The 24,572-nt window shown below is 39.2% G+C and overlaps 1 long non-coding RNA gene across 1 annotated transcript in view; it reads left to right on the top strand.

The window, feature by feature from the left end:
* The window catches only part of LOC126075350 (uncharacterized), a 53,139-nt gene extending 33,258 nt beyond the window's left edge, over positions 1–19,881 (top strand). The window contains exon 4 of the long non-coding RNA XR_007517189.1: positions 19,816–19,881. This is a non-coding gene — a long non-coding RNA (uncharacterized LOC126075350). The remainder of the gene's footprint in view (positions 1–19,815) is intronic.
* Positions 19,882–24,572: the final 4,691 nt, after the last annotated feature.

Raw genomic sequence — 24,572 nt, 5'->3', positions numbered from 1 at the left:
GGCATTGAACTGCCAGATGGAGAGTGATACAAGGCGATATAGAACAATACAAGTTAGGTTTTTACTTAGAAAAATAGGGGTAAATAATAAGGTAACCACAAAAAGGTATAACAACTCCATAACTCAATATAAAAGCCAAAAAAAACGTAATGACTCAACTAACATAAAGTCAAACACTATGAAAATGAGGATCTCACAATTTACTAAGAAAAACGTCTCAGCACAAAAAAGTATGTGGAAAAACGAAATTGCCAACAACACACATGAAAAGGCATCAAAATGACAGCACTAAAAACTTATTTATCTATAATTACGCTGAATGTAAATGGACTAAATGCACCAATAAAGAGACAGAGAATCACAGACTGGATAAAGAAACACGATCCATCTATATGCTGCCTACAAGAGACACACCTTAGACTTAGAGACACAAACAAACTAAAACTCAAAGGATGGAAAAAAATATATCAAGCAAACAATAAGCAAAATAGAAGAGGAGTAGCAATATTAATTTCTGACAAAATAGACTTTAGACTTAAATCCACCACAAAGGATAAAGAAGGACACTATATAATGATAAAAGGGACAATTGATCGGGAAGACATAACCATATTAAATATTTATGCACCCAATGACAGGGCTGCAAGATACATAAATCAAATTTTAACAGAATTGAAAAGTGAGATAGACACCTCCACAATTATAGTAGGAGACTTCAACACACCACTTGCAGAGAAGGACAGGACATCCAGTAAGAAGCTCAACAGAGAAACGGAAGACCTACTTACAACAATCAACCAACTTGACCTCATTGACTTATACAGAACTCTCCACCCAACTGCTGCAAAGTATACTTTTTTTTCTAGCGCACATGGAACATTCTCTAGAATAGACCACATATTAGGTCATAAAACAAACCTTTGCAGAGTCCAAAACATCGAAATATTACAAAGCATCTTCTCAGACCACAAGGCAATAAAACTAGAAATCAATAACAGAAAAACTAGGGAAAAGAAATCAAATACTTGGAAACTGAACGATACCCTCCTGAAAAAAGACTGGGTTATAGAAGACATCAAGGAGGGAATAAGGAAATTCACAGAATGCAACGAGAATGAAAATACTTCCTATCAAAACCTCTGGGACACAGCAAAAGCAGTGCTCAGAGGCCAATTTATATCAATAAATGCACACATACAAAAAGAAGAAAGAGCCAAAAGCAGAGAACTGTCCCTACAACTTGAACAAATAGAAAGTGAGCAACAAAAGAACCCATCAGGCACCAGAAGAAAACAAATAATAAAAATTAGAGGTGAACTAAATGAATTAGAGAACAGAAAAACAATTGAAAGAATTAACAAAGCCAAAAGCTGGTTCTTTGAAAAAATTAACAAAATTGATAAACCATTGGCTAGTCTGACTAAAGAAATACAGGAAAGGAAACAAATAACCCAAATAAGAAACGAGAAGGACCACATCACAACAGAACCAAATGAAATTAAAAGAATCATTTCAGATTATTACAAAAAATTGTACTCTAACAAATTTGAAAACCTAGAAGAAATGGATGAATTCTTGGAAAAACACTACCCACCTAAACTAACACATTCCGAAGTAGAACAACTAAATAGACCCATAACAAAAAAAGAGATTGAAACGGTAATCAAAAAACTCCCAACAAAAAAAAAGCCCTGGCCCGGACAGCTTCACTGCAGAGTTCTACCAAACCTTCAGAGAAGAGTTAACACCACTACTACTGAAGGTATTTCAAAGCATAGAAAATGACAGAATACTACCCAACTCGTTCTATGAAGCCACCATCTCCCTGATACCAAAACCAGGTAAAGACATTACAAAAAAAGAAAATTATAGACCTATATCCCTCATGAACATAGATGCAAAAATCCTCAACAAAATTCTAGCCAATAGAATTCAACAACACATCAAAAAAATAATTCACCATGATCAAGTGGGATTTATACCAGGTATGCAAGGCTGGTTTAATATCAGAAAAACCATTAATGTAATCCATCACATAAATAAAACAAAAGACAAAAACCACATGATCTTATCAATTGATGCAGAAAAGGCATTTGACAAAGTCCAACACCCATTTATGATAAAAACTCTTACCAAAATAGGAATTGAAGGAAAATTCCTCAACATAATAAAGGGCATCTATGCAAAGCCAACAGCCAATATCACTCTAAATGGAGAGAACCTGAAAGCATTTCCCTTGATAACGGGAACCAGACAAGGATGCCCTTCATCACCGCTCTTATTCAACATCGTACTTGAAGTCCTAGCCAGGGCAATTAGGCTAGACAAAGAAATAAAGGGTATCCGGATTGGCAAGGAGGAAGTAAAGTTATCACTATTTGCAGATGACATGATCTTATACACAGAAAACCCTAAGGAATCCTCCAGAAAACTACTGAAACTAATAGAAGAGTTTGGCAGAGTCTCAGGTTATAAAATAAACATACAAAAATCACTTGGATTCCTCTACATCAACAAAAAGAACACCGAAGAGGAAATCACCAAATCAATACCATTCACAGTAGTCCCCAAGAAGATAAAATACTTAGGAATAAATCTTACCAAGGATGTAAAAGACCTATACAAAGAAAACTACAAAGCTCTACTACAAGAAATTCAAAAGGACATACTTAAGTGGAAAAACATACCTTGCTCATGGATAGGAAGACTTAACATAGTAAAAATGTCTATTCTACCAAAAGCCATCTATACATATAACGCACTTCCAATCCAAATTCCAATGTCATATTTTAAGGTGATAGAGAAACAAATCACCAACTTCATATGGAAGGGAAAGAAGCCTCGGATAAGCAAAGCATTACTGAAAAAGAAGAAGAAAGTGGGAGGCCTCACTCTACCTGATTTCAGAACCTATTATACAGCCACAGTGGTCAAAACAGCCTGGTACTGGTACAACAACAGGCACATAGACCAGTGGAAGAGAATTGAGAACCCAGATATAAATCCATCCACGTATGAGCAGCTGATATTTGACAAAGGCCCAGTGTCAGTTAATTGGGGAAAAGATAGTCTTTTTAACAAATGGTGCTGGCATAACTGGATATCCATTTACAAAAGAATGAAACAGGACCCATACCTCACACCATGCACAAAAACTAACTCCAAGTGGATCAAAGACCTAAACATAAAGACTAAAACGATAAAGATCATGGAAGAAAAAATAGGGACAACCCTAGGAGCCCTAATACAAGGCATAAACAGAAGACAAAACATTACCAAAAATGATGAAGAGAAACCAGATAACTGGAAGCTCCTAAAAATCAAACACCTATGCTCATCTAAAGACTTCACCAAAAGAGTAAAAAGACCACCTACAGACTGGGAAAGAATTTTCAGCTATGACATCTCCGACCAGCGCCTGATCTCTAAAATCTATATGATTCTGTCAAAACTCAACCACAAAAAGACAAACAACCCAATCAAGAAGTGGGCAAAGGATATGAACACACATTTCACTAAAGAAGATATTCAGGCAGCCAACAGATACATGAGAAAATGCTCCCGATCATTAGCCATTAGAGAAATGCAAATTAAAACTACGAAGAGATTCCATCTCACACCAACTAGACTGGCATTAATCCAAAAAACACAAAATAATAAATGTTGGAGAGGCTGCGGAGAGATTGGAACTCTTATACACTGCTGGTGGGAATGTAAAATGGTACCACCACTTTGGAAATCTATCTGGCGTTATCTTAAACAGTTAGAAATAGAACTACCATACAACCCAGAAATCCCACTCCTCGGAATATACCCTAGAGATACAAGAGCCTTCACATAAACAGATATATGCACACCCATGTTTATTGCAGCTCTGTTTACAATAGCAAAAAGCTGGAAGCAACCAAAGTGTCCATCAACGGATGAATGGGTAAATAAATTGTGGTATATTCACATAATGGAATACTACGCATCGGTAAAGAACAGTGAGGAATCTGTGAATCATTTCATAACATGGAGGAACCTGGAAGGCATTATGCTGAATGAAATTAGTCAGAGGCAAAAGGACAAATATTGTATAAGACCACTATTATAAGATCTTGAGAAATAGTAAAAACTGAGAAGAACACATACTTTTGTGGTTACGAAGGGGGGAGGGAGGGAGGGAGGGAGAGGTTTTTTTATTGATTAATCCGTAGATAAGAACTGCTTTGGGTGAACGGAAAGACAACCCTCAATACATGGAAGGTCAGCTCAATTGGACTGGACCAAAAGCAAAGAAGTTTCCAGGATAAAATGAATGCTTCAAAGGTCAGCGGAGCAGGGGCGGGGGTCTGGGGAACATGGTTTGAGGGGACTTCTAAGTCAATTGGCAAAATAATTCTAGTATGAAAATATTCTGCATCCCACTTTGAAATGTGGCGTCTGGGGTCTTAAATGCTAAGAAGCGGCCATCTAAGATGCATCCGTTGGTCTCAACCCACCTGGAGCAAAGGAAAATGAAGAACACCAAGGTCACACGACAACTAAGAGCCCAAGAGACAGAAAGGGCCACATGAACCAGAGACCTACAGCATCCTGAGACCAGAAGAACTAGTTGGTGCCCGGCCACAATCGATGACTGCCCTGACAGGGAGCACAACAGAGAACTCCTGAGGGAGCAGGAGATCAGTGGGATGCAGACCCCAAATTCTCATAAAAAGACCATACTTAATGGTCTGACTGAGACTAGAGGAATCCCGGCGGCCATGCTCCCCAGACCTTCTGTTGGCACAGGACAGGAACCATCCCCGAAGACAACTCATCAGACATGAAAGGGACTGGTCAGCGGGTGGGAGAGAGATGCTGATGAAGAGTGAGCTAATTATATCAGGTGGTCACTTGAGAGTGTGTTGGCAGCTCTTGTCTGGAGGGGGGATGGGAGGATAGAGAGAGGGAAGCTGGCAAAATTGTCACGAAAGGAGAGACTGAAAGGGCTGACTCAATAGGGGGAGAGCAAGTGGGAGTACGGAGTAAGATGTATGTAAACTTACATGTGACAGACTGATCGGATTTGTAAATGTTCACTTGAAGCTTAATAAAAGTTAATAAAAAAAAAAAACCAAGGCTCGTGAGGGAGGGATGGAGACGGGCTTCTGCCTACACCAGCCTCTAGTCTCTCCCTGAATAAAGGTTTTCCTGGAGTTTATAAGGGGTTTTAGGTGAGAAAGTCTCATGTTTTATTCACTGCTTTCTGGGGAAAAAGGTGGGGCTTTCTGAGAACTACCCAAAACCCAGTGCTGTGGAGTCAATTCTGACTCATAGAAACCCTGGTGGCATAGTGGTTAAGTGCTACGGCTGCTAACCAAAGGGTCGGCAGTTCGAATCCACCAGGTGCTCCTTGGAAACTCTATAGGGCAGTTCTACTCTGTCCTTTAGGGTCGCTATGAGTTCTGAGAAATTGAGGGGTTAAAAAATTAGGTGCGTGAGCATCTGGAATCCAAGGTGGAGTCAGTCTGGACAATGCACGTCACCACTGCTCAGTCTCAGTGGCTCCTTGACAAGACTGTAAGGTCGCCCCCGTTCTCACTGCGCATGCCCCAGGGATCGGCTGAATCTGTTCATCTTTGGAAAGCAGCTTGTAGGGAAGGTATATGGAACTTCATGCATCAGAGTCCAGGATGTGGGTTATCTTGTAGCACCACCCCCTATGGTGGGGTCCTGAAAAACAACTTACAAGAGAGATATACAGGATGCCACCCCCATAGTGGGGTCCTGAAAACAACTTGAGATAGGTAATACTTTGTGCATCAGAGGCTGCATGTGTGGGCTGTCTTATAACATCCCCTACAGGATAGAGTCCCAGATCAACAGGCCTGTTATTCTGGCCTTGAGGCTCTCTAGCGTTCTGTCCCTGTCTCAGCTGCAACAATGGGCTCAAGCATGACAATGACTGTGAGGACGGTGCAGGACCGGATAGTGTTTTGTTCTGTTCTACATAGGGTCGCTATGAGTTGGAAGCAGCTCAAAGGGGCCTAACAACAAAAAAACGAGGAGGAGGAGATGTTCCCAGGCAGAGCAAACCGTGGGAGTAAAGGCAACCATAGGTCTTAGAGCTTGTTGTGTTCAGGAAGATGCAGGTAGGTCAGTTGCCCAGTGAGGGCCCTGATCTTGGAGTAGGTGGTATAAAGAGTAGGCCCAGGCAGAAGAGGTGTGTGACCCCAAATACTCCCCAGCATGATTCCTCCTATTTCAAAATAGGCAACTGAGAGCTTGACATAACTAACAGCCATGATGAACCTGTAATTTTCTCCTTCCTCTGCCTGCCCCCTCTTCACATACCTCTGTTAATGACCTTGTTTTGACCTAATGTTAATGGCTTTTTTCTTTGTTTTAAGCTGATGCAAATAACCTTTTGTTACGTCCAACCACCTGTGGCTTATAACCCCCACAGGAAAATTAGAGCCCAGGTGTCTGATAAGTATATCTTTAGCCTAGTAAAGAGATGTCTGGCAGGTATCTTTTGTCACTATCCTGTAATGAATAGGAAACCCTGGTTGCATAGTGGTTAAGTGCTACGGCTGCTAACCAAAGGGTCGGCAGTTCGAATCCACCAGGTGCTTCTTGGAAACTCTATGGGGCAGTTCTACTCTGTCCTATAGGGCCGCTATGAGTCTGGGTTGGGTTGTAATGAATAACTCCTCTTGACCATACCTCTGGCCAAGTAATTACAAAGACACTTCTAACCCTTCTAAGATTCTATATAAGCTTTAATGTAAAATTGCTCTTTGGGACTCCATAAAGACAGCCTGTGTTGCTGCTGGATCCCTGGTGATGTATAAAAAAAACATTCCCTTAATAAACTTTCTCACTCTTTCTGACTTAGAGTATGTTTCATTGCCTTGACTGCTCCAGGGCACGGACCCTAATCGGGTAACAGGTAGAAGATACATCTCAGCTGGCCCCAATGGGAACACAACATTCTTCTATCCCATGAAGCCACAGCCCTGTTGTGCAGAGCACACGACTTAGCCTCCCTACAATAAGCCTGTAGTTCTCAGATATGCCTTCAAAGAAGCCAGTTTACTGTTTCCTAAGAGTTCCAGAATGCAGAGTTGGGGGCGGCCAGGGAGATGGGCTGTGTAGGTAGCCGCTCTGTCTCCTCTGGCCCTCGGTGCTGAATTCATTAGATTGTTTAGTCTCCATCTTAGCTGTGAAAATATATATTTAAAAACATTGATCCATTTATTATTTACCACTGGGTTTAACTGTTTAAACCTGTCACTGATTGAAGATTAGAAACATGCCTTTCTATACATTACTAAAAAAAATTAAAACATTCTTGTTCCTCTCTCTCATTTCTCCCTCATTCTCTCATATTTTGAAACTGGGTTAATAAGTCCCCAGGGTGGGGATGGAAGATTTTCATCAGTACCACATCATTTCACCTGCCTTTTCTCCTCCCTGAGATTTCCAGTTGCTGACGCTTTATTTTCTTTAAATTTACTGTCCCTCTTTTTTTTACTTCTCTTGGTTTCATCTGAGATCCCTCAGTCTCCCCCTGTGAATACTACCTCTCAGATACTCTTTAGCATGCCTAACTTTTTTCCCTCTTGCCAAGCTCATTCCCTAAAATTCTCCCCATGGAGCCATCGATTTTGACTTATGGCAACTTCATGTGTATCAGAGTAGAGCTGTGCTCCATAGGGTTTTCAATGGCTGGTAGATCCAAGGTGCCTCTGGGTGGACTTGAACATCCAAACTTTTGGTTAGCAGACAAGCATGCTGTTTGTACTAACCAGGGACTCCATAGGGCCATCTACCTACCTAAATGCTTTCCCCAAACTTCCTGAGCGCTCCTGGAGAATGTGAAGCTTGTTTTGAGATGCACCTGGAAGTGGCTTACACTGTGAAGTAGGGTTAAAAACAAAACAAAACAAAAAAACCATTGCAGTCGAGTGGATTCCGATTCAAAGCGGTCGTATAGGATGGAGTAGAACTGCCCCATAGAGTTTCCAAGGAGCGCCTGGTAAATTCGAACAGCTGATCTTTGGTTAGCAGCCATAGCTCTTAACCACTAGGGTTTCCTTTAATATATATATATCAAAAAAAAAAAGGGGGGGGGGGCATGAATCAGGACAGGTCTAAACCAGGTGTAGTAACCTCCTTTTCCTTGGCAACTGATTGGTCTGTGTTTGGACATTAGACCCAGTTCTGGCCAATGGGGCGCAAAGGGAAGTCTGTAGAATTCCCAGGTAAAAACAAAGTCTTTTGCCTTTTTTTGTTTTTCTGCCTGGAGGTACAGCAGCAATCTTGTGACTCTGAGGCTACAAGCACTTGGAAGGAAGTCTACAGGCTAAAGAAGGTGGAGAGGAAAGCTAGGACAGGGTACGGTGTCTGACGGCATCACTGAGCTGCTGAACTAGTGCCAGCAACCACTAACCTCTACACCTTTCAATATGTGAGAAAGATGACCCCATGTTGTTTAAGCCACTGCTGCTTGTAGCCAGAGGCATTCTAACAGATACACCAAATTTTTTCTAGTTCATAACAAAGTTAGAGAAATAAGTAAGGTATTGGCATTTTCACAGAAGTAGTTTCATTAAATTTAAAGTACTGTTATTTATTCTGAAATGATGTCCTTCCCAGTTTATTCCTATTAAAATATGCATTCTTTTATGAAATGATGGTGATTATAGACTGTGGTTGGCTTTTTAATGTCTACGCTTGGCAAAGAAAGCAAGCAAGCAAGAGAAAAAGAGGGGGAAGAGCCATAGGAAGGAAAGGAAAGAAAAAAATAAGATTTTGGAGTTAGTCTTTCTCTAAAAAAAAATTCTCTTTCTTAGCCTGTGAAATCCAAAAGTCCGTGACAAGAAGAATGCTGGCTGAATTTGCCTTGAGCTGGTGGTGTGCTGGAAGCAACTGGCACTGGCTTGTCAGAGCAGATGGTTAAATCTCCATGAAGCCACTCGACCTTACCTTGGTAGCTTGAAATCCAATATGGTGGCAGTATTTACACCATGGAAATCTGTACACACGCCCCCTGCCCAGCTGGTTGTTTATCCTCACACCACTGTCCGGAAACTGCCTCTCGCAAGTGTCCAGGGGGTCAGCAAGTGAGGGACGATGCGCACCAAGTACAGTGCACATGAGACTGAGGTGCACTTCATTTACTTATTTACGAATTTACAGTGGAAAGTCTTCTCTCTCATTGCTTGTTTGATTTTCTAATCCTCTTATTTCCCCCACTAAAATATAAACCCTACTCTGCAGGAACCATGTCTATTCTAATCACCACTGCCTAGCACAGCACAATGGGTACAGGGCGCCCTTGTTTTCCTAGGAGTCATTTTCAGGGATTCCATAATTACCAGGATGCTTAGGGAAGCAAAAGCTGTCATAACAAAAAAATTTGCCAATGGAGGAACTCTGTAGACAGATGTTATCGTGGAGTGGGTGTCCTAAAATGGCTAACCAAAAATAAGCAAGTAACAAAAAATACAATGTAATCTCAAGTAGTGAAAATTCATTAGGATATAAGTTCTAAAACCACTATACAGGGTTGCTATGAGTCGGAATCGACTCAACGGCCATGGATTTAGGTTGTTTTTTTTCAGTGTGTTCAATAAAACATTTGTTCAATGGGTGGTTCACCAGAAAACCAGTTACCTTTGAGTCAGTTTTGATTCATGGCGACCCCATGTGTATCAGAGTAGAACTGTACCCCATAGGGTTTTCAATGGCTGACTTTGGAAGAAGATCACCAGGTCTTTCTTCCAAGGTGCCTCTGGTTGGACTTGAACTGTCAACCTTGCATTTAGCAGCTGAACATCTTAACTGGTGGTTTACAGGTTTAAAAAAAAAAAAAGGAAGGGATCTGTTGCCAATACATTTGGAAAATGTTGGTTACACCAAGATAAATCAATTTCTTTATTACTACTCAGAGCCTTTACTACGCTGATGTGTTTGTAATTTTTACTTTGATCATGGAGTCCATTTTTAAGAAGCATCACCTATAATTAGTGTTCCATAGAGCACATTTTAAGAAATGCTAGCCCATTGTCATCTTAGATTTCTTAACTTTAAGGGTTTCTGCTAATCTCCTTAAAGGTCCTTTTTATAAGGCATTAAAACAAGATGTTGTCGTTAGGTGCTGTCAAGTCAGCTCTGACTCATAGTGACCCTATGTACAACAGAATGAAACACTGCCCGATCCTGTGCCATCCTCATGAGCATTGTTTTCCTTAAGCCCATTGTTGCAGCCACTGTTTCAATCCATCTCATTGAGGATCTTCCTCTTTTTCGTTGACCCTCTACCAACATGTTGTATTCCTCCAGGGATTGGTCCCTCCTGATAACATGTTCAAAGTAAGTGCAATGAAGTCTCACCATTCTTGCTTCTAAGGAGCATTCTGGTTGTCCTTCCTTCAATACAGATTTGTTCCTTCTTTTGGCAGTCCACGGTATATTCAACATTCTTTGTCAACACCATAAGTCAAAGGTGTCAATTCTTCTTCAGTCTTCCTTATTCATTGTCCAGCTTTCGCATGCATACGAGGCGACTGAAAACACCATGGCTTTGGTCTGGTGCACCTTAGTCCTTAAAGTGGCATCTTTGCGTTTTAACACTTGAAAGAGGTCTTTTGCAGCAGATTTGTCCAATGCAATGCGTCATTTGATTTTTTGACTGCTGCTTCCATGGGTGTTGACTGTGGATCCAAGTAAAATGAAATCCTCGACAACCTCTGTCTTTTCTCCGTTTATCATGATGTTGCTTATTGGTTCAGTTGTGAGGATTTTTGTTTTCTTTATGTTAAGGTGTAATCCATACTAAAGGCTGGGGTCTTTGAACTTCATTAGTAAGTGCTTCAAGTCCTCTTCATTTTCAGCAAGCAAGTTTGCGTCATCTGTATAATGCAGGTTGTTAATGAGTCTTCCTCCATTCCTGATGCCCCGTTCTTCTTCACGTAGTCCAGATTCTCAGATTATTTGCTCAGCATACAGACTGAATAAGTATGGAGAAAGAATACAACCCTTACGCACACCTTTCCTGACTTTAAACTATGCAGTATGCCCTTGTTCTGTTTGAATGACTGCCTCTTGATCTGTGTACAGGTTCCTCATGAGCACAATTAAGTGTTCTGGGATTCCCACCCTTTGCAATGTTACCCATAATTTGTTATGATCCATGCAGTCAAATGCCTTTGCATAGTCAATAAAACACAGGTAAACATCTTTCTGGTATTCTCTGCTTTCAGCCAGGACCCACCTGACATCAACAATGATATCCCTGGTTTCACGTCCTCTGCTGAATCCAGCTTGAATTTCTGGTAGGTCCCTGTCGATGTACTGCTGTAACCGCCTTTGAAAGATCTTCAGCAAAATTTTACTTATGTGTGTTATTAATGATATTGTTCAATAATTTCCACATTCAGTTGGATCACCTTTCTTTGGAATAGGCATAAATATGGATCTCTTCCAGTCGGTTGGCCAGATAGCTGTTCTCCAAATTTTTTTGGCATAGATGAGTGAGCACTTACAGTGCTGCGTCTGTTTGTTGAAACATCTCAATTGGCATTCTGTCATTTCCTGGACCCTTGTTTTTTGCCAATGTCTTCAGCACAGCTTGGACTTCTTCCTTCAGTACCATCAGTTCTTGATCACATGCTGCCTCCTGAAATGATTGAACAACGACCAGTTCTTTTTGGTACAGTGACTCTGTGTATTCTTCTATCTTCTTTTGATGCTTCCTGCAATGTTCAGTATTTTGCCCATAGAATCCTTCACTATTGCAACTTGAAGCTTGAATTTTTTTCTTCAGTTCTTTCATCTTGAGAAATGCCGACTGTGTTCTTCCTTTTTGGTTTTCTAACTCTAGGTCTTTGGACATTTCGTTATTATACTTTAATTTGTCTTCTTGAGTTGCCCTTTGAAATCTTCTGTTCAGCTCTTTTACTTCATCATTTCTTCCATTTGCTTTAGCTACTCGACATTCAAGAACATGTTTCAGAGTCTCTTCTGAAATCGATTTTGGTCTTTTCTTTCTTTCCTGTCTCTTAAATGACCTCTTGCTTTCTTCATGTATGATGTCTTTGATGTCATACCACAAGTTGTCAAGTCTTCAGTCATTAATGTTCAATGCATCAAATCTATTCTTGAGATGGTTTCTAAATTCAGATGGAATATACTCAAGGTTGTCCTTCAGCTCTCGTCAACTTGTTCTAATTTTCTTCAGCTTCACTTGAACTTGCATATGAGCAATTAATGGTCTGTTCTGCAGTTGGCCCCTGGCCTTGTTCTGACTGATGATATTGAGCTTTTCCATCGTCTCGTTCCATAAGATATATTTATAAATTCCATGCCCAGATAGATCAGAGATAGACAGTTCAGAAGTTTTCTATGAACATTTTGCTCACCTCTTCACGGATACAGAATCCCCAAGACATGAACTCTAATCTGACTATTATAGGTTTAGAGTAACTGAGCTGTAGGTGCCCCAGTAATTATGTTGCATGCAGTTTTTCCTTAACTGTGAAAAGTTCATTCCCTAATTGGGTATTTAATACTCCCAAGATACCAGATATGTTGTTTAATCGAAATATTAATTTTCTTTACGTCATCTCTTCCAGATGGTATAATGAGTACAAATCATTATTCCATTAAACATCGTTAGGTGATCATTAGCAGAAAGAAAGAACTCCAAAACCATTTTAATTTAGCCTTTAGCTTTCAGGCACATCTGAACCCCATTCATCCCAAGAAGACACTCCATTTTCATTTGTAATCCCTAGAGTGATGAGTATCAAAACCTTGCTTATTCATAGATTCTAATTTTTTTGTATCCTTAAGAGCAGCAGGATCTTTCTATTCCTAAGGCAGTGTGGTATAATAAGAGCTGGGACTCAGGAGTTAGCCTGGGTTCGAGTCCCAGCTCCATCATTACTAGCTGTGTGGCCTTCTGCAAATTACTGAAACTGCAGTTTACCTCAACTGTATAACTGGAAAAATAGCAATAATATCTTCCTCCTGAGTTATTGAAAGGATTAAGTAAGATAATACATGTGAAGCATTTAACATAGTGTTCTCATATTTTCAGCTCTCTTAGTACTGTATGATTCACTGCTGTGCTCTTTTGAATTCTTCTAAGTCCTCTTTCTTATCCAACCATTTTGAATAAATACATTGTTTCTCTAGCATCTCCACATTAGAAGGATCTCTCAAGTGTTCAGTCATTTCAAGCTGCTCTTTTCTGAACTATTTTCAAGTTTTCACTGGCTTTCTTCAGCTTTAGGATTTCTCACTGAACGCAATCCTCTGAAAAATGCCTGCTTAGAGAAACAGAACCATTTGTGGATTCAAAATTACATCAAGCTGTTCTTTGAAAAGGTTTGCATAGCCCTCAGCCTTTCCGTTATCAGTGGGAGTGGACTATTATTAGCATCTAGTTCTGTACTCATCTTCCTGGATCCAGTCCTGATTCTGAAGGGAGGAAGTTACAGGATGTTTCTTGTGACAGGACTAAGATCACATAAGGGTTGTAATAGTTGATAATGCTGTACTGTCCTCTGCTTAGCACCGACAAAAAGTTGAGATGTTTTACTTTTTTTTTCAGTAGAAGAGATAAGTTAAACCAAGATAAAAGAAAGTTCTGGATTTAAAAGAAATTAGAGATCCAGCATTCTTTCTAATATGTATGGTTTTTCCATCTCATTATATTCAATCAAGAGAAATAGAGTTGAAAACTTTGCTTACATCAAGAATTCTTCCAGCTTCTGGCTCTTACTCTCATCCAGAACCTTACAAGTCTCTCATGAAAATAGTTCTGTCAGTATGTGGCACTCATTCCTTGGTCAGGGTCTCAATCAGCCTTTTGGAAACATTCCATAAATGTCCACCATTTCCCCCTCTTCACCATTCTCCCAGTCTGGACTAAGGCATCAGCTGAAACACAGATACCATAATCCTCATCTCTCAGGTCCCTTTTGGCAATCTGCCTCTAACCAAAGTCTCATCATCTCAGTACAAAGCAGAAGCCTCCACGTACATCAATGGGTACATATGCTTAGTGTGAGCACGATGGGAAGAGTAGTGAGGTGTTGGGTGATTGTGCACATTAGCAGTCAGTCAGCCAAAATGCTCTATTACTTAGGGAAATGTTTTTCTCCCTTTTCTGCAATGATAAAACAATACCTAACAACCTTAGGTTCCATTGTTGTCGTTGTTAGGGGCCCTTGACTTGGCTTCGACTCTTAGCAACTTCATGTATAACAGAACAAAACATTGCCTCATCCTGAATCATCCTCACAATTGTTGCTATGTTGCTATGTTTGAGCCCATTGTTGCAGCCACTATGTCAATCTATCTTATTAAGAGTCTCCCTCTTTTTTGCTGACCTTCTAACCCCCTATTATACAAAGCATGGTGTCTTTCTCCAGCGATTGGTTCCTCCTGATAACAACTCCAAAGTAAGCAAGATGAAGTCTCACTGTCCTCACTTCTAAGGAACATTCTAGCTGTACTTCCTCCAAGACAGATTTGTTCATTCTTCTGGCACTGTGTGGCATATTCAATATTCTTCACCAACGCCATAATTCAAATGTGTCAATTCTTCTTCCTTTTTCACTATCCAGCTTTCACATGCATATGAGATGATTGAAAATACCATACCTTGGGTCAGGTGCACCTTAGTCCTCAAAGTAACAGCTTTGCTTTTGTAACACTTTAAAGAGGTCTCTTGCAGCAGATTTGTCCAATGCAATACGGCGTTTGATTACTTGACTGCTGCCTCCGTGGGCATTGATTGTTGATCCAAGAAGAATAAAAGGGGACTTCAATTTCTTTGGCATTTATCATGATGTTGTTCATTGGTCCAGTTGTAAGGATTTAAGCATATGGTCTTATACCTTAATCAGCAAGTGATTCAAGTTTTCTTCACTTTCGGCAATCAAGTTGTGTCATCTGCATATCTCAGGTTGTTAATGAGTCTTCCTCCAATCCTGATGTGGAGTTCTCCTTCATATAGCCTAGTTTTTCGGATTAAGTATAAATTGAATAAGTTCAGCATATAGATCGAATAAAGGAATTTTGTAGACATTTTTCTTTGGGGTGTGAAATTTCCTTTTATGTCCCCAGGTGAATATTTGTGTTGATTGAACACCTTTTAACTGGTAGCATCCCTTTTCCTTTTCTCTATAGCCATGATAGAGTCCCTGGGTAGTGCAAATGGTTAATGGACTCAGATGCTAACTGAAAGGTTGGAGGATTGAGTCTACCCAGAGGCACCTCAGAATAAAAGCCTGGTGATCTGCTTTGGAAACATCATCCATTGAAAACCCTATGGAGCACAGTTCTACTCTGACACACATGGGGTCACCATGAGTAGGAGTCAACACAACAGCAAGTAGTTACTGGTTTACAGCCATGATGAAAAGCACAGCATAAGCAGATTACTCCCGCTTTGAGGCACCTTGGAGTTCGCAACTGATGCTTCATCTCCAACTGCCCAGACTACAAGGGAACAATTTTTTTATTCTGCTGTTCTTTAGTCAGCTTCAACTATACCTTCTTGCTATCCTCCGTAAAGATAGCTGTGATTTCTCATCCTTATCTTCTTCTAATTTTAGCTGGTCTAAAATTCATCGCCTTTTATGTAAATGTGCTGAGCAATAATATCATTTAAGGTGCAGTTGGCTAGGACCTGTCGACATTAAAAGGAGTAAATATGAGAAATTTCTATGACCTAACATTAAAAAATCATTATAATATTCTAGATAATGACCAAATAAAATTAATTATGGCATTTGGCTTCTTTGGAAAAAGGTTCAAACTAATTTAATTCATTTAATATAAGGATACTGTGTAAGTTAATATTGATTTATCAACCCAAATAATAGGAGAGTTCAAGAGTGAGTAAATACTTTTACATGGAACTTGGTTTTGTTTCCCAGATGTTGTGGGCACTTGGCCACTTTGTTTTTAGGTCAATGTAATGTAAAAAAAAAAAAGGAAATAAAATTGAATTTCTAAGATCAGATTCCTAAGATAAAGCCAGTACCATATGTTACTGTAAATATTCTATCCAGCTAGCAATTCAATTTCCCCACAGCTATGATTCAGTCGCCTCTACTAAACATCAAAAGTGCAGAACTGGAGGAATTTGAGGATGGATGTTAAATGGTTTTTAAAAAATGATTATACTATAGTATATATAGTTATATAAAATTATATGGTATATAGTTATAAGTGTTATAAGTAATAATAATAACGGCAAGTATCATTTATTGAGGCTCACTATGCACAGATAGGAAATCCTAGTGGCATAGTGGTTAAGTGCTATAGCTGCTAATTAAGAGGTCAGCAGTTCAAATCCACCAGGCACTCCTTGGAAACTCTATGGGGCAGTTCTACTGTATCCTATAGGGTCACCATGAGTCAGAATCGACTCAATGGCAGTGGGTTGGTTGGTTGGTTGATGTACAGATAACTTGCCATGTTATTCTTACAGTAAACTATTTAATCTATGGGGTAGATAGCTTTGATTCCTATTTTACAGATGAGAAGACTAATGCTCAGTGATATTAAGTAACTTACCCAAGATAATATTGTCTGTAAGTGGCAGACCCAGGATTTGAACTTGCATCTGTCTGACCCCAGAAGCTATGTGCTTAACCCCTATGTTACCAGGCAGGAAGGATAGGGAGCTACTTTAAAAAAGATGAAATCCCACATGTACAAAAACATATATAAATTATTTCCATTTCCTCTTATAAAATTGTCATATTCATTCCAATCATTCAAAGGTCTGAAAAAAAGTGAATGCTGGAAAAAAAGGAGGCGCTATAGGGTCTGGTACATGCCAAGACCAGTGGGTGGAGTATGCTAATGAGCAACAAACCAAGAAAGCACAGGAAGCAGAAGTCTGAGGGAGCCAGGAAATCAGGACAAGGGAGTGTGGAAGGCAGGAAGATGCTACTGCAGGACTATTACACACAATGGTGAGAAGAGTTCAGGAAATGAGAGAGCAACAGGAGCACAAAAAGCAGATGCTTGTACCAACAAGGCAAGATAGTGGCTGTTCCTGTTCCTGCTTCTGCATTTTTCAATAGTTCCAAGGACAGTAGCCAGTGCCAAGCTTAAGGAGCTGGAGTGCGAACTGGAAGTTCGAGGCACCAAGCTGAGACAGAAGGAGGATCCACAGTATCTGTGTGTGAAAAAACAAACAAACAAACCTGGATAAAGCCTGCATCTAAAAGATACCTGATAAACAAGTACCAGGAAGCATGGCGTTCAGTGGGATTTCTTTCTCCGGCTCCCCAGTGCTCACTATTTCTCATGGAGTGCTCCTAGACTATGTGAATGTGTCTCGCAAGGGCAAACATCAGCTCTCAGAGACTGTTCAATCTGAACCCACAGGACAGAAATATTTTCCCAGCTACCTCTCTCTCATCAAATCTAGTGAGTCACATATTATTCAGAGCCATGTACATATGACTTTTTTTTTAGTGATATCTTAAACCTATATTTTATTTTTTTAAATAATATTTTATTGTGTCTTTGGTGAAAATTTACACAGCGAGTTAGGTTCCCATTTACAATTTCCACACAAATTGATCAATGACATTAGTTACATTTTTCACAATGTGTCAAGATTCTCTTCAATTGTGTGCTGGTTGTTCCATTTCTAGTACTCTCGTTTCCCTGTGCCCTTATAGTCTTATCTTTGCTTTACATTAAATGCTGACGTTTTGGACTCATGTAGATGGTTTTTAAGGACAGCACCGATCTAAGGGGTAATGTTCTCTATTTTGTGTGTCACTTTGCTTTTCTGCTAAAAGGTGATCTCAGGAGATAGCTTCGGTTCAAGGTTTAAAGAGCATCTCAGGGCAATAGTCTCAGGGAGTTCTCTGGTTTCAGGTGGTCCAGTTAGTCTGGACTTTTTTAAGAATATGAGTTTTGTTCTATACTTTTCTCCCATTGTATCGTGGGTCATCTACTGTGACCATGGTCAGATGGGTCAGTGGTGGCACCATTTGGTTTTTTTTTTTTGAATCAGACTAGTTGAGATCATGGCTTATGTAGGCTATCAGCCTTACAGAGTTGTTTCTTCCCTGAAATTTTGGATACCTTCTTACTCTTTTGCTCCTGACAAGTAGAGACCAATAGTTGCATCTTAGATGGGCACTACAAGATTTTGAGACCCCAGGCACTACTCACTTCACTAGGATGCAGAACATGCGCTTTGTGAACTGTGTTATGCCATTTGACTGAGTTGTCCCATGAGGCTACTATGGTCCTAAGCTTTTAAATCTAGAAAACCAATCTCAGAAGGTATCTGGTTATATCTGAGGAGTATCTGTAGTTGTGTCTTCTATGAATATACATACCTGCCCACACATCTCTCTATTTACATGCAAATATAAATACTTCTATCTGTTCTCACATAAGTATACACCTGTACCTACCTGCATACTTATATGCCTATACTCATCCATATGTGATCCTAGGCTCATTTTTTGGACACCACTGTCTTCTAAGTCTTCTCTGCTAACCCTCTGTGGATCCCCTCATCTGTTCCCATCTTGCAGGACATACTAGTAGGGTCAAGTCTCCCCCTAGAATGTAGTATCAGAAACTAAATGTTTCATTCTACATGTGACTTGACCAACAGGGAGCACAATGAGTGTGCCAACGTCCTTAAGCATTTATTATACATTTAGAATTGCAATGGCATTATAATCTGCCATGTCATATTTGTATTGAGTTTGTGGCCATGGGAAACTTTTAGATCTTTTTCACTTAAACAGCAGTTACCAAGCCCCATACCCATTTTTCGCTTATGAAAACTCAGTTGAAAATAACTTTAACATGGGTCTTTGACTGTATTCTTATTAATTTCATTGCAATTTTATTGACCCAATATTCCAATTTGCTGAGGTCAGGTTGAATTCCACCCTGCTAATTTTATCATCTCTTCAGGCTCTGAGATATCTACAGATTTGATAAACTGCCTTTGATGTCTTCATTGAATTAAAACATCAAACTCAACAAGTATTTCTTGAGCCCAAAGTCTGAATTAGCCACTCTCCTAGATGCTATAATAAATGAAATGAGTGAGATGTTTGGATGATTATGGATGAATGAATTACTGGTCGTCAAGGCACTCATGGTCTGTGGAGGAAATAGGAATGAATACGGCTAAGTATAATACGATTCGATAAGCCAGATGAGTAAAGTCCTATAGAAGCATAAGAAATTAAGAACTCATTTTATTGATTTAGTGGTTGTTTCAGTTTCTTATATACATAATCTTCAGTAAACATCTGAATGGCTTAAATTTTCTAGTTGCTTGAAGTGGTATAGATTCAACCCGAAACTAGGTCTACTTAGCGTGACTGGGCCAAGCGTTTGAGTGAACTTTGTACCACTACGCTGATCACAGCCGAACGCGTGGATTTGGTTTTATAAAGAATACTGATGGACATAGCAACACATTAGCAATTTACAACTATCTCCTCCTACCAGAGCTTTCTGTGCTTTTATGTTTAACACAACCCAGTGTGAAAGATACAGCACAAGAGAATCATCTAACAAACGCTGCCTTGTCTAGAATGCAAAGATAACAAGGAGGCACTGTGGGAGCAAGTGTTCTCCATCTGCAAGGATGAATGTAAATAATAGCAGGTCAGCTTACTAATGGTTTTAAAATCCCATTAGCAGTTCAGATATACCACATCTCCAGATTTCCGCAGACTTCAAGCATGACTACACAATTTCTTTTAGCTGAGGCTAAAAGTTATTTGGGTTGTTCACTAATTGTTTCTTTATGTTGCCTTCCAGATAGATAAAAGAAGAAGGAGGACAATGATGAAGAGGAAGGAGAGGGGGAAGAAGGAGGAGGAAGGAGTGGAAAAAGAAATGTTTCCACCCATGGTTTTCACTGGTCCCTGTTCACATGTAATAAATTGAGTTTTAGCCAGAATGAGAGATTGCCTACTCAGGTGTGAGGACTCCTTAGTTTTAAACTAAAACACTTGACTCAACCCTAAATACAACTGAAAAGGGAGAGGGTTTTCTTTTATACTCTGTACCTCCGTTTCAGACCCTTCTCTCTCTTGATACCCTCTGCCCTAGAAGAGCCTTTATGCAGCCCTCCTATACTGTCCATGACCCCCTGTACCTGAGACCCCAGGCAGGCCCCCAGGCTCAGACTTCTCCTTAAACCTGGAAGTGTGTTGGTGCTTATTAAGCCATGAGGCATGCCAGGGTTTAGCAGCTCAAAGATTTTCAACAGATTTTTTTGTTTGTTTTGCTTCTGTTTATTTACTTATTCCTCCATCCTTCCTTCTTAAATCATGCAAGGTTTTATTAATAAAGCTTAAAACAGCAGCAGCAGCAGAAGAAAAAGAGCCAGGAATTGGAGGAGGTAACTAGAATGTGTGTCTAATTGCTTCTATGAATAACTGTCTCCTTTGCCATGAAACCAGAACTGGATGGTGCCCGACCATCATTACAGAATGTTTTGATCAAAGACCCTATAGAAGAATCATGATTGAAAGGGGGAAATTTATGGAACAGAACCTTAAATTCTCATGGAAGTCAGACTTTCTGGAGTCACTGAGGCTGGATGACTCCCCCAACCCACAACTATTGCCAGGAGGTATTCTTTAAACCTTAAACCAAACTATCCCCTGAAGTAATCTTTAAGCCAATTGGCCTGTAGCTGTCAAATCAATTCTGACTTATAGCAACCCAATAGGATCCAGTAGAACTACCTTATAGGGTTTCTAAGACTGTAATCTTTATGGAAGCAGACTGCCATATCTTTCTCTCATGGAGTAGCTGGTGGGTTTGAACTGCTGACCTTTTGGTTAGGAGCCAAATGCTTAACCACTGCTCTACCAGGACTTAATTTAGCTTAATTAATAAAGAATGTTTGCCTTGAACATTGTGCTCTTTTGAAGAGTTATTCACATGTGATCAAATTGACAACAGCAACTCGAAAGGTTAGATGACCAGCTTAGGGGGCAGTGAGTTTATGTTAGTGGTGGTAGAATAATTTGGAAAAGGATAGAGAGAATGGTTGCATAACTTGAAGAATGTAATTCATGTCACAAATTGTACACGCAGAAATTGTTGAACTGGTGTATGTTTTCACAAAAACAAAAAAAACACTAAAAAATAAACAAAAAAACCTCAAATTCATTCTTGGCCAATGCAAGAATGGAATAAAATTGCTGAAAAATATAATAAAGATGAAAGAAACTGTTGACAGAGAGTCAATGGAGCAAGGAAAATCATATCAAAAATTAGTACTGGAATGACTGGACATCCATATGCAGGGAAATGAACCTGTAGCAGAAATACCAGGCCCGGCAATCTGCTTCCAAAAGGACACAGCCTTGAAAACCGTATGGAGCAGTTCAACTCTGCATACATAGGGTCACCGTGAGTTGGAATTTTGGACTTAATAGTAACAGACAACAGCAACAACAATAACACAGCAGGAGCTCCTAGCAAGATAGAACTGCTGGGAGAGACAGGCAACAACTTGAATTGGAAAAAAATATAAATGAATATAAGAGTATGACTTAACATACTAAAATATGAAAACAACAACAAAAAAACAAAGCAAAACAAAACAAACTAACAAAAAAAACCTGAACAACACACACACACCCCCCATGAGTTTTGAACTAAACAACTGGACAGGTGTCTTAGGCTGGGTTTTCTAGAGGAGCAAAACCAGGGAAGTGTTTATATATATCCTATAGGGCCACTATGAATCAGAATCAACTTGAACGCACACAACAGCAACAGCACTATACTGCTTTTTTTTTTTTTTTTTTAATGCTTTAAACAAAGTGCTTTTTAAGAGACCTGAAAATAAAGGGATGGACATGGAGATATCATTAACAAAGAGAAAGCATAAATTAATATCAGATAAGGCAGACTTGAAGTTTAAAAGCACTAACCAAGTCAAGGAAACCCTGGTGGCACAGTGGTTAAGAGCTATGTCTGCTAACTGAAAGGTGGGCAGTTTGAATCCACCAGGTGCTCCTTGGAAACTATGGGGCAGTTCTACTCTGACCTACAGGGTCGCTCTGAGTCGGAATCAACTCGATGGCAATGGGTTCGATTTTTTTGGTTTAACCAAGTCAAAGATGAGGATTATATAATAACAGAAAAATACTCTTTATGGGAAAGATATGCCAGTCATAAGACTGTATGTGTTAAATAATATAGCAGCTAAATATACAGAGTAAATATATACAGTAGAAATACAAGAACTTGATTAAAAGCCCAATTAAAAATTAAGATTTTAATACACTACTTTCAGAACTGTCCATAGCTAGTGGATGAAAAAAATTGGTACAGACCAAGTGAAATTAAAAGTAAAGTTATTAAACCAAACATATGTAAGTCATACTCATATTTTTCAAATATTCATATCTTTATGTCTGTGGAAAATTTATAACATTTGATCATGTACTTAGTTACCAAAAAAACTTCAAAAAAACTTGTTTTTTTGTAAATGAAATTTTTACAGACCACATTTTTTGATAAAATTTACGTAACCAAAAACCAAACCCGTTGCCACAGAGTCACTTCTGACTCACAGTGACCCAATAGGACAGAGTAGAATAGGTAATAAGAGACTGCCAAAAAACCCTACGTAGTTAAAAATTAAAAAAAAAAAAAAAAAAAAAACTTACTCTTTAATAACTCTGGATCAAAGAGAAAATAAAAGCAGAAATTAGAAACTATCTAAAGCAATGACAAGTACAATTCATGCTAAACCAGTAAGACATAAAAATCTGCAAGAGCAATATTTATAGCTTTAAATGCTTTTGTCGTTAAAAAAAAAAGGTAAGACTAAAAAGTACAGGTTAGTCATATTCATCTTTAAATACTTGGAAACAAGGAAAACAAATTAAACCAAACAAAAACAGAAAAATTAAAGTAGTAAATAATAAAAACAATGAACTAGAAAACAAATAAAACAATAGAAAGGATAAATAAACCTGATAAAGCAAATCAACAGGAGTCTGGTTCAGGAAAACACACAGAAGTAAGGTGTGAGAAAGAGACAATCACAGATAAGAAATCAAAAACATTACAACAGAATATTAGATTCAATGGCAACATTAAAAAATATATATTTTAGTGTGATTCTGGTGAAAGTTTACACAGCAAATTGGTTTCCATTTAATAATTTCTATACATATTGTCCAGTGATGATGTTTCTATACGTGTTTCCATTAATCTAGCTTCTCTGGCTCCGTTATCTCCTCATCTTTGCTTTAGGGTAAATGCTGACCACTGGGTTTCATACAGATGATTATTTAAAGGAGCACAATACTCACGGGTGATACTGTTTATTTTATGAGCCAAAATGTCCTTTGACTGAAAGGTGACCTCCAGGAGTGGTTTCAGTTCCAAGTTTAAAGGGTATCCCAGGGCTATGGCCGCGGGGGTTCCTATAGTCTCTACCAGTCCAGAAAGTCTGAACTTTTTTAGGAATTTGAGTTTTGTTCTACATTTTTCTCCATTCTATCCAGGACTATCTATTATGTCCCTGCTCAGAATGGTTGATAGTGGTTCTTCTGGTCTCAGGATAGATGAGGCCATGGTTCTTCTGGGCTATTAGTCCTATCGGCTAATTTCTTCTTTGAGGCTTTGGTTTCCTTTTTTATTTTTATTTTTTGCTCCAAACAAGAACAGACCAATAGCTGTATCTTAGATGGCCGATCGCAAGCTTTTAAGACCCTAGGTGGTACTCACCAAACCAGGATATAGAACACTGTATTTATGAACTATGTTATGCCAATTGACCGAGTTGTCCCACGAGACTATGGTCCTAAGCCTTCAAATCGAGTAAACCAATCCCATGAGGTCAACAGCAACATTTTAAAAAACCTAGAGTGGGTGGACCATTTTCTTGCAAAAGATAAACTACCAACATTGACCCAAGAAAAATCACAAAACTCGAAGAGACCAAATGCCATAGAAGAAACTGGAAAGGGCTTAAAAGACCTACTATTTAAAAAATCATCAGATCCAGGTGGGTTCAGACGTATGTTCTAGCTAATCTTTTTAAAAACAAACAAATCAGGCAGTACAAATGTAATTCATAACTTTCTAGAATATAGAAAAAAAAAGTCTTTAGTGTCCACTGGAGTCCCAATTAAGATTTTTTGACTTCTAGTTGATGGGATACCAACCAAAAATGTTATAAATAAGGTAATTCATTATCTTATGCAACTTTAAGTAGGGGCAGGCTGGAGAGTTGATTGCTTCAGGGGCTCAGCAATGTCATGGGGAATACAGCTAGCTTCCTTCCATTTCTCCACTCTGCTATTTACTACATTAACTTCATCCTAAGGTTGATTGCCCCGATTGTCATAATTGGCACCAGCACTAACTCCATATACATGCATCCTTGTCCATGTACAGGATGAGAGGGCAATTGGCTTCTTTTCTCAGACAATGCCAGCAAACCATACTTCACATCTCATTAGTCCAAACAGGCTTAGGCCTGCCCCTTTCTGAACCAATCACAGGTAAGGGGCATGGCTGGTTTCGACCAATCATCT

The sequence above is a fragment of the Elephas maximus genome, chromosome 4 (assembly GCF_024166365.1).
Source record: "Elephas maximus indicus isolate mEleMax1 chromosome 4, mEleMax1 primary haplotype, whole genome shotgun sequence".
NCBI lineage: Eukaryota > Metazoa > Chordata > Mammalia > Proboscidea > Elephantidae > Elephas > Elephas maximus.
This window is presented reverse-complemented; position numbering and strand designations above follow the sequence as displayed.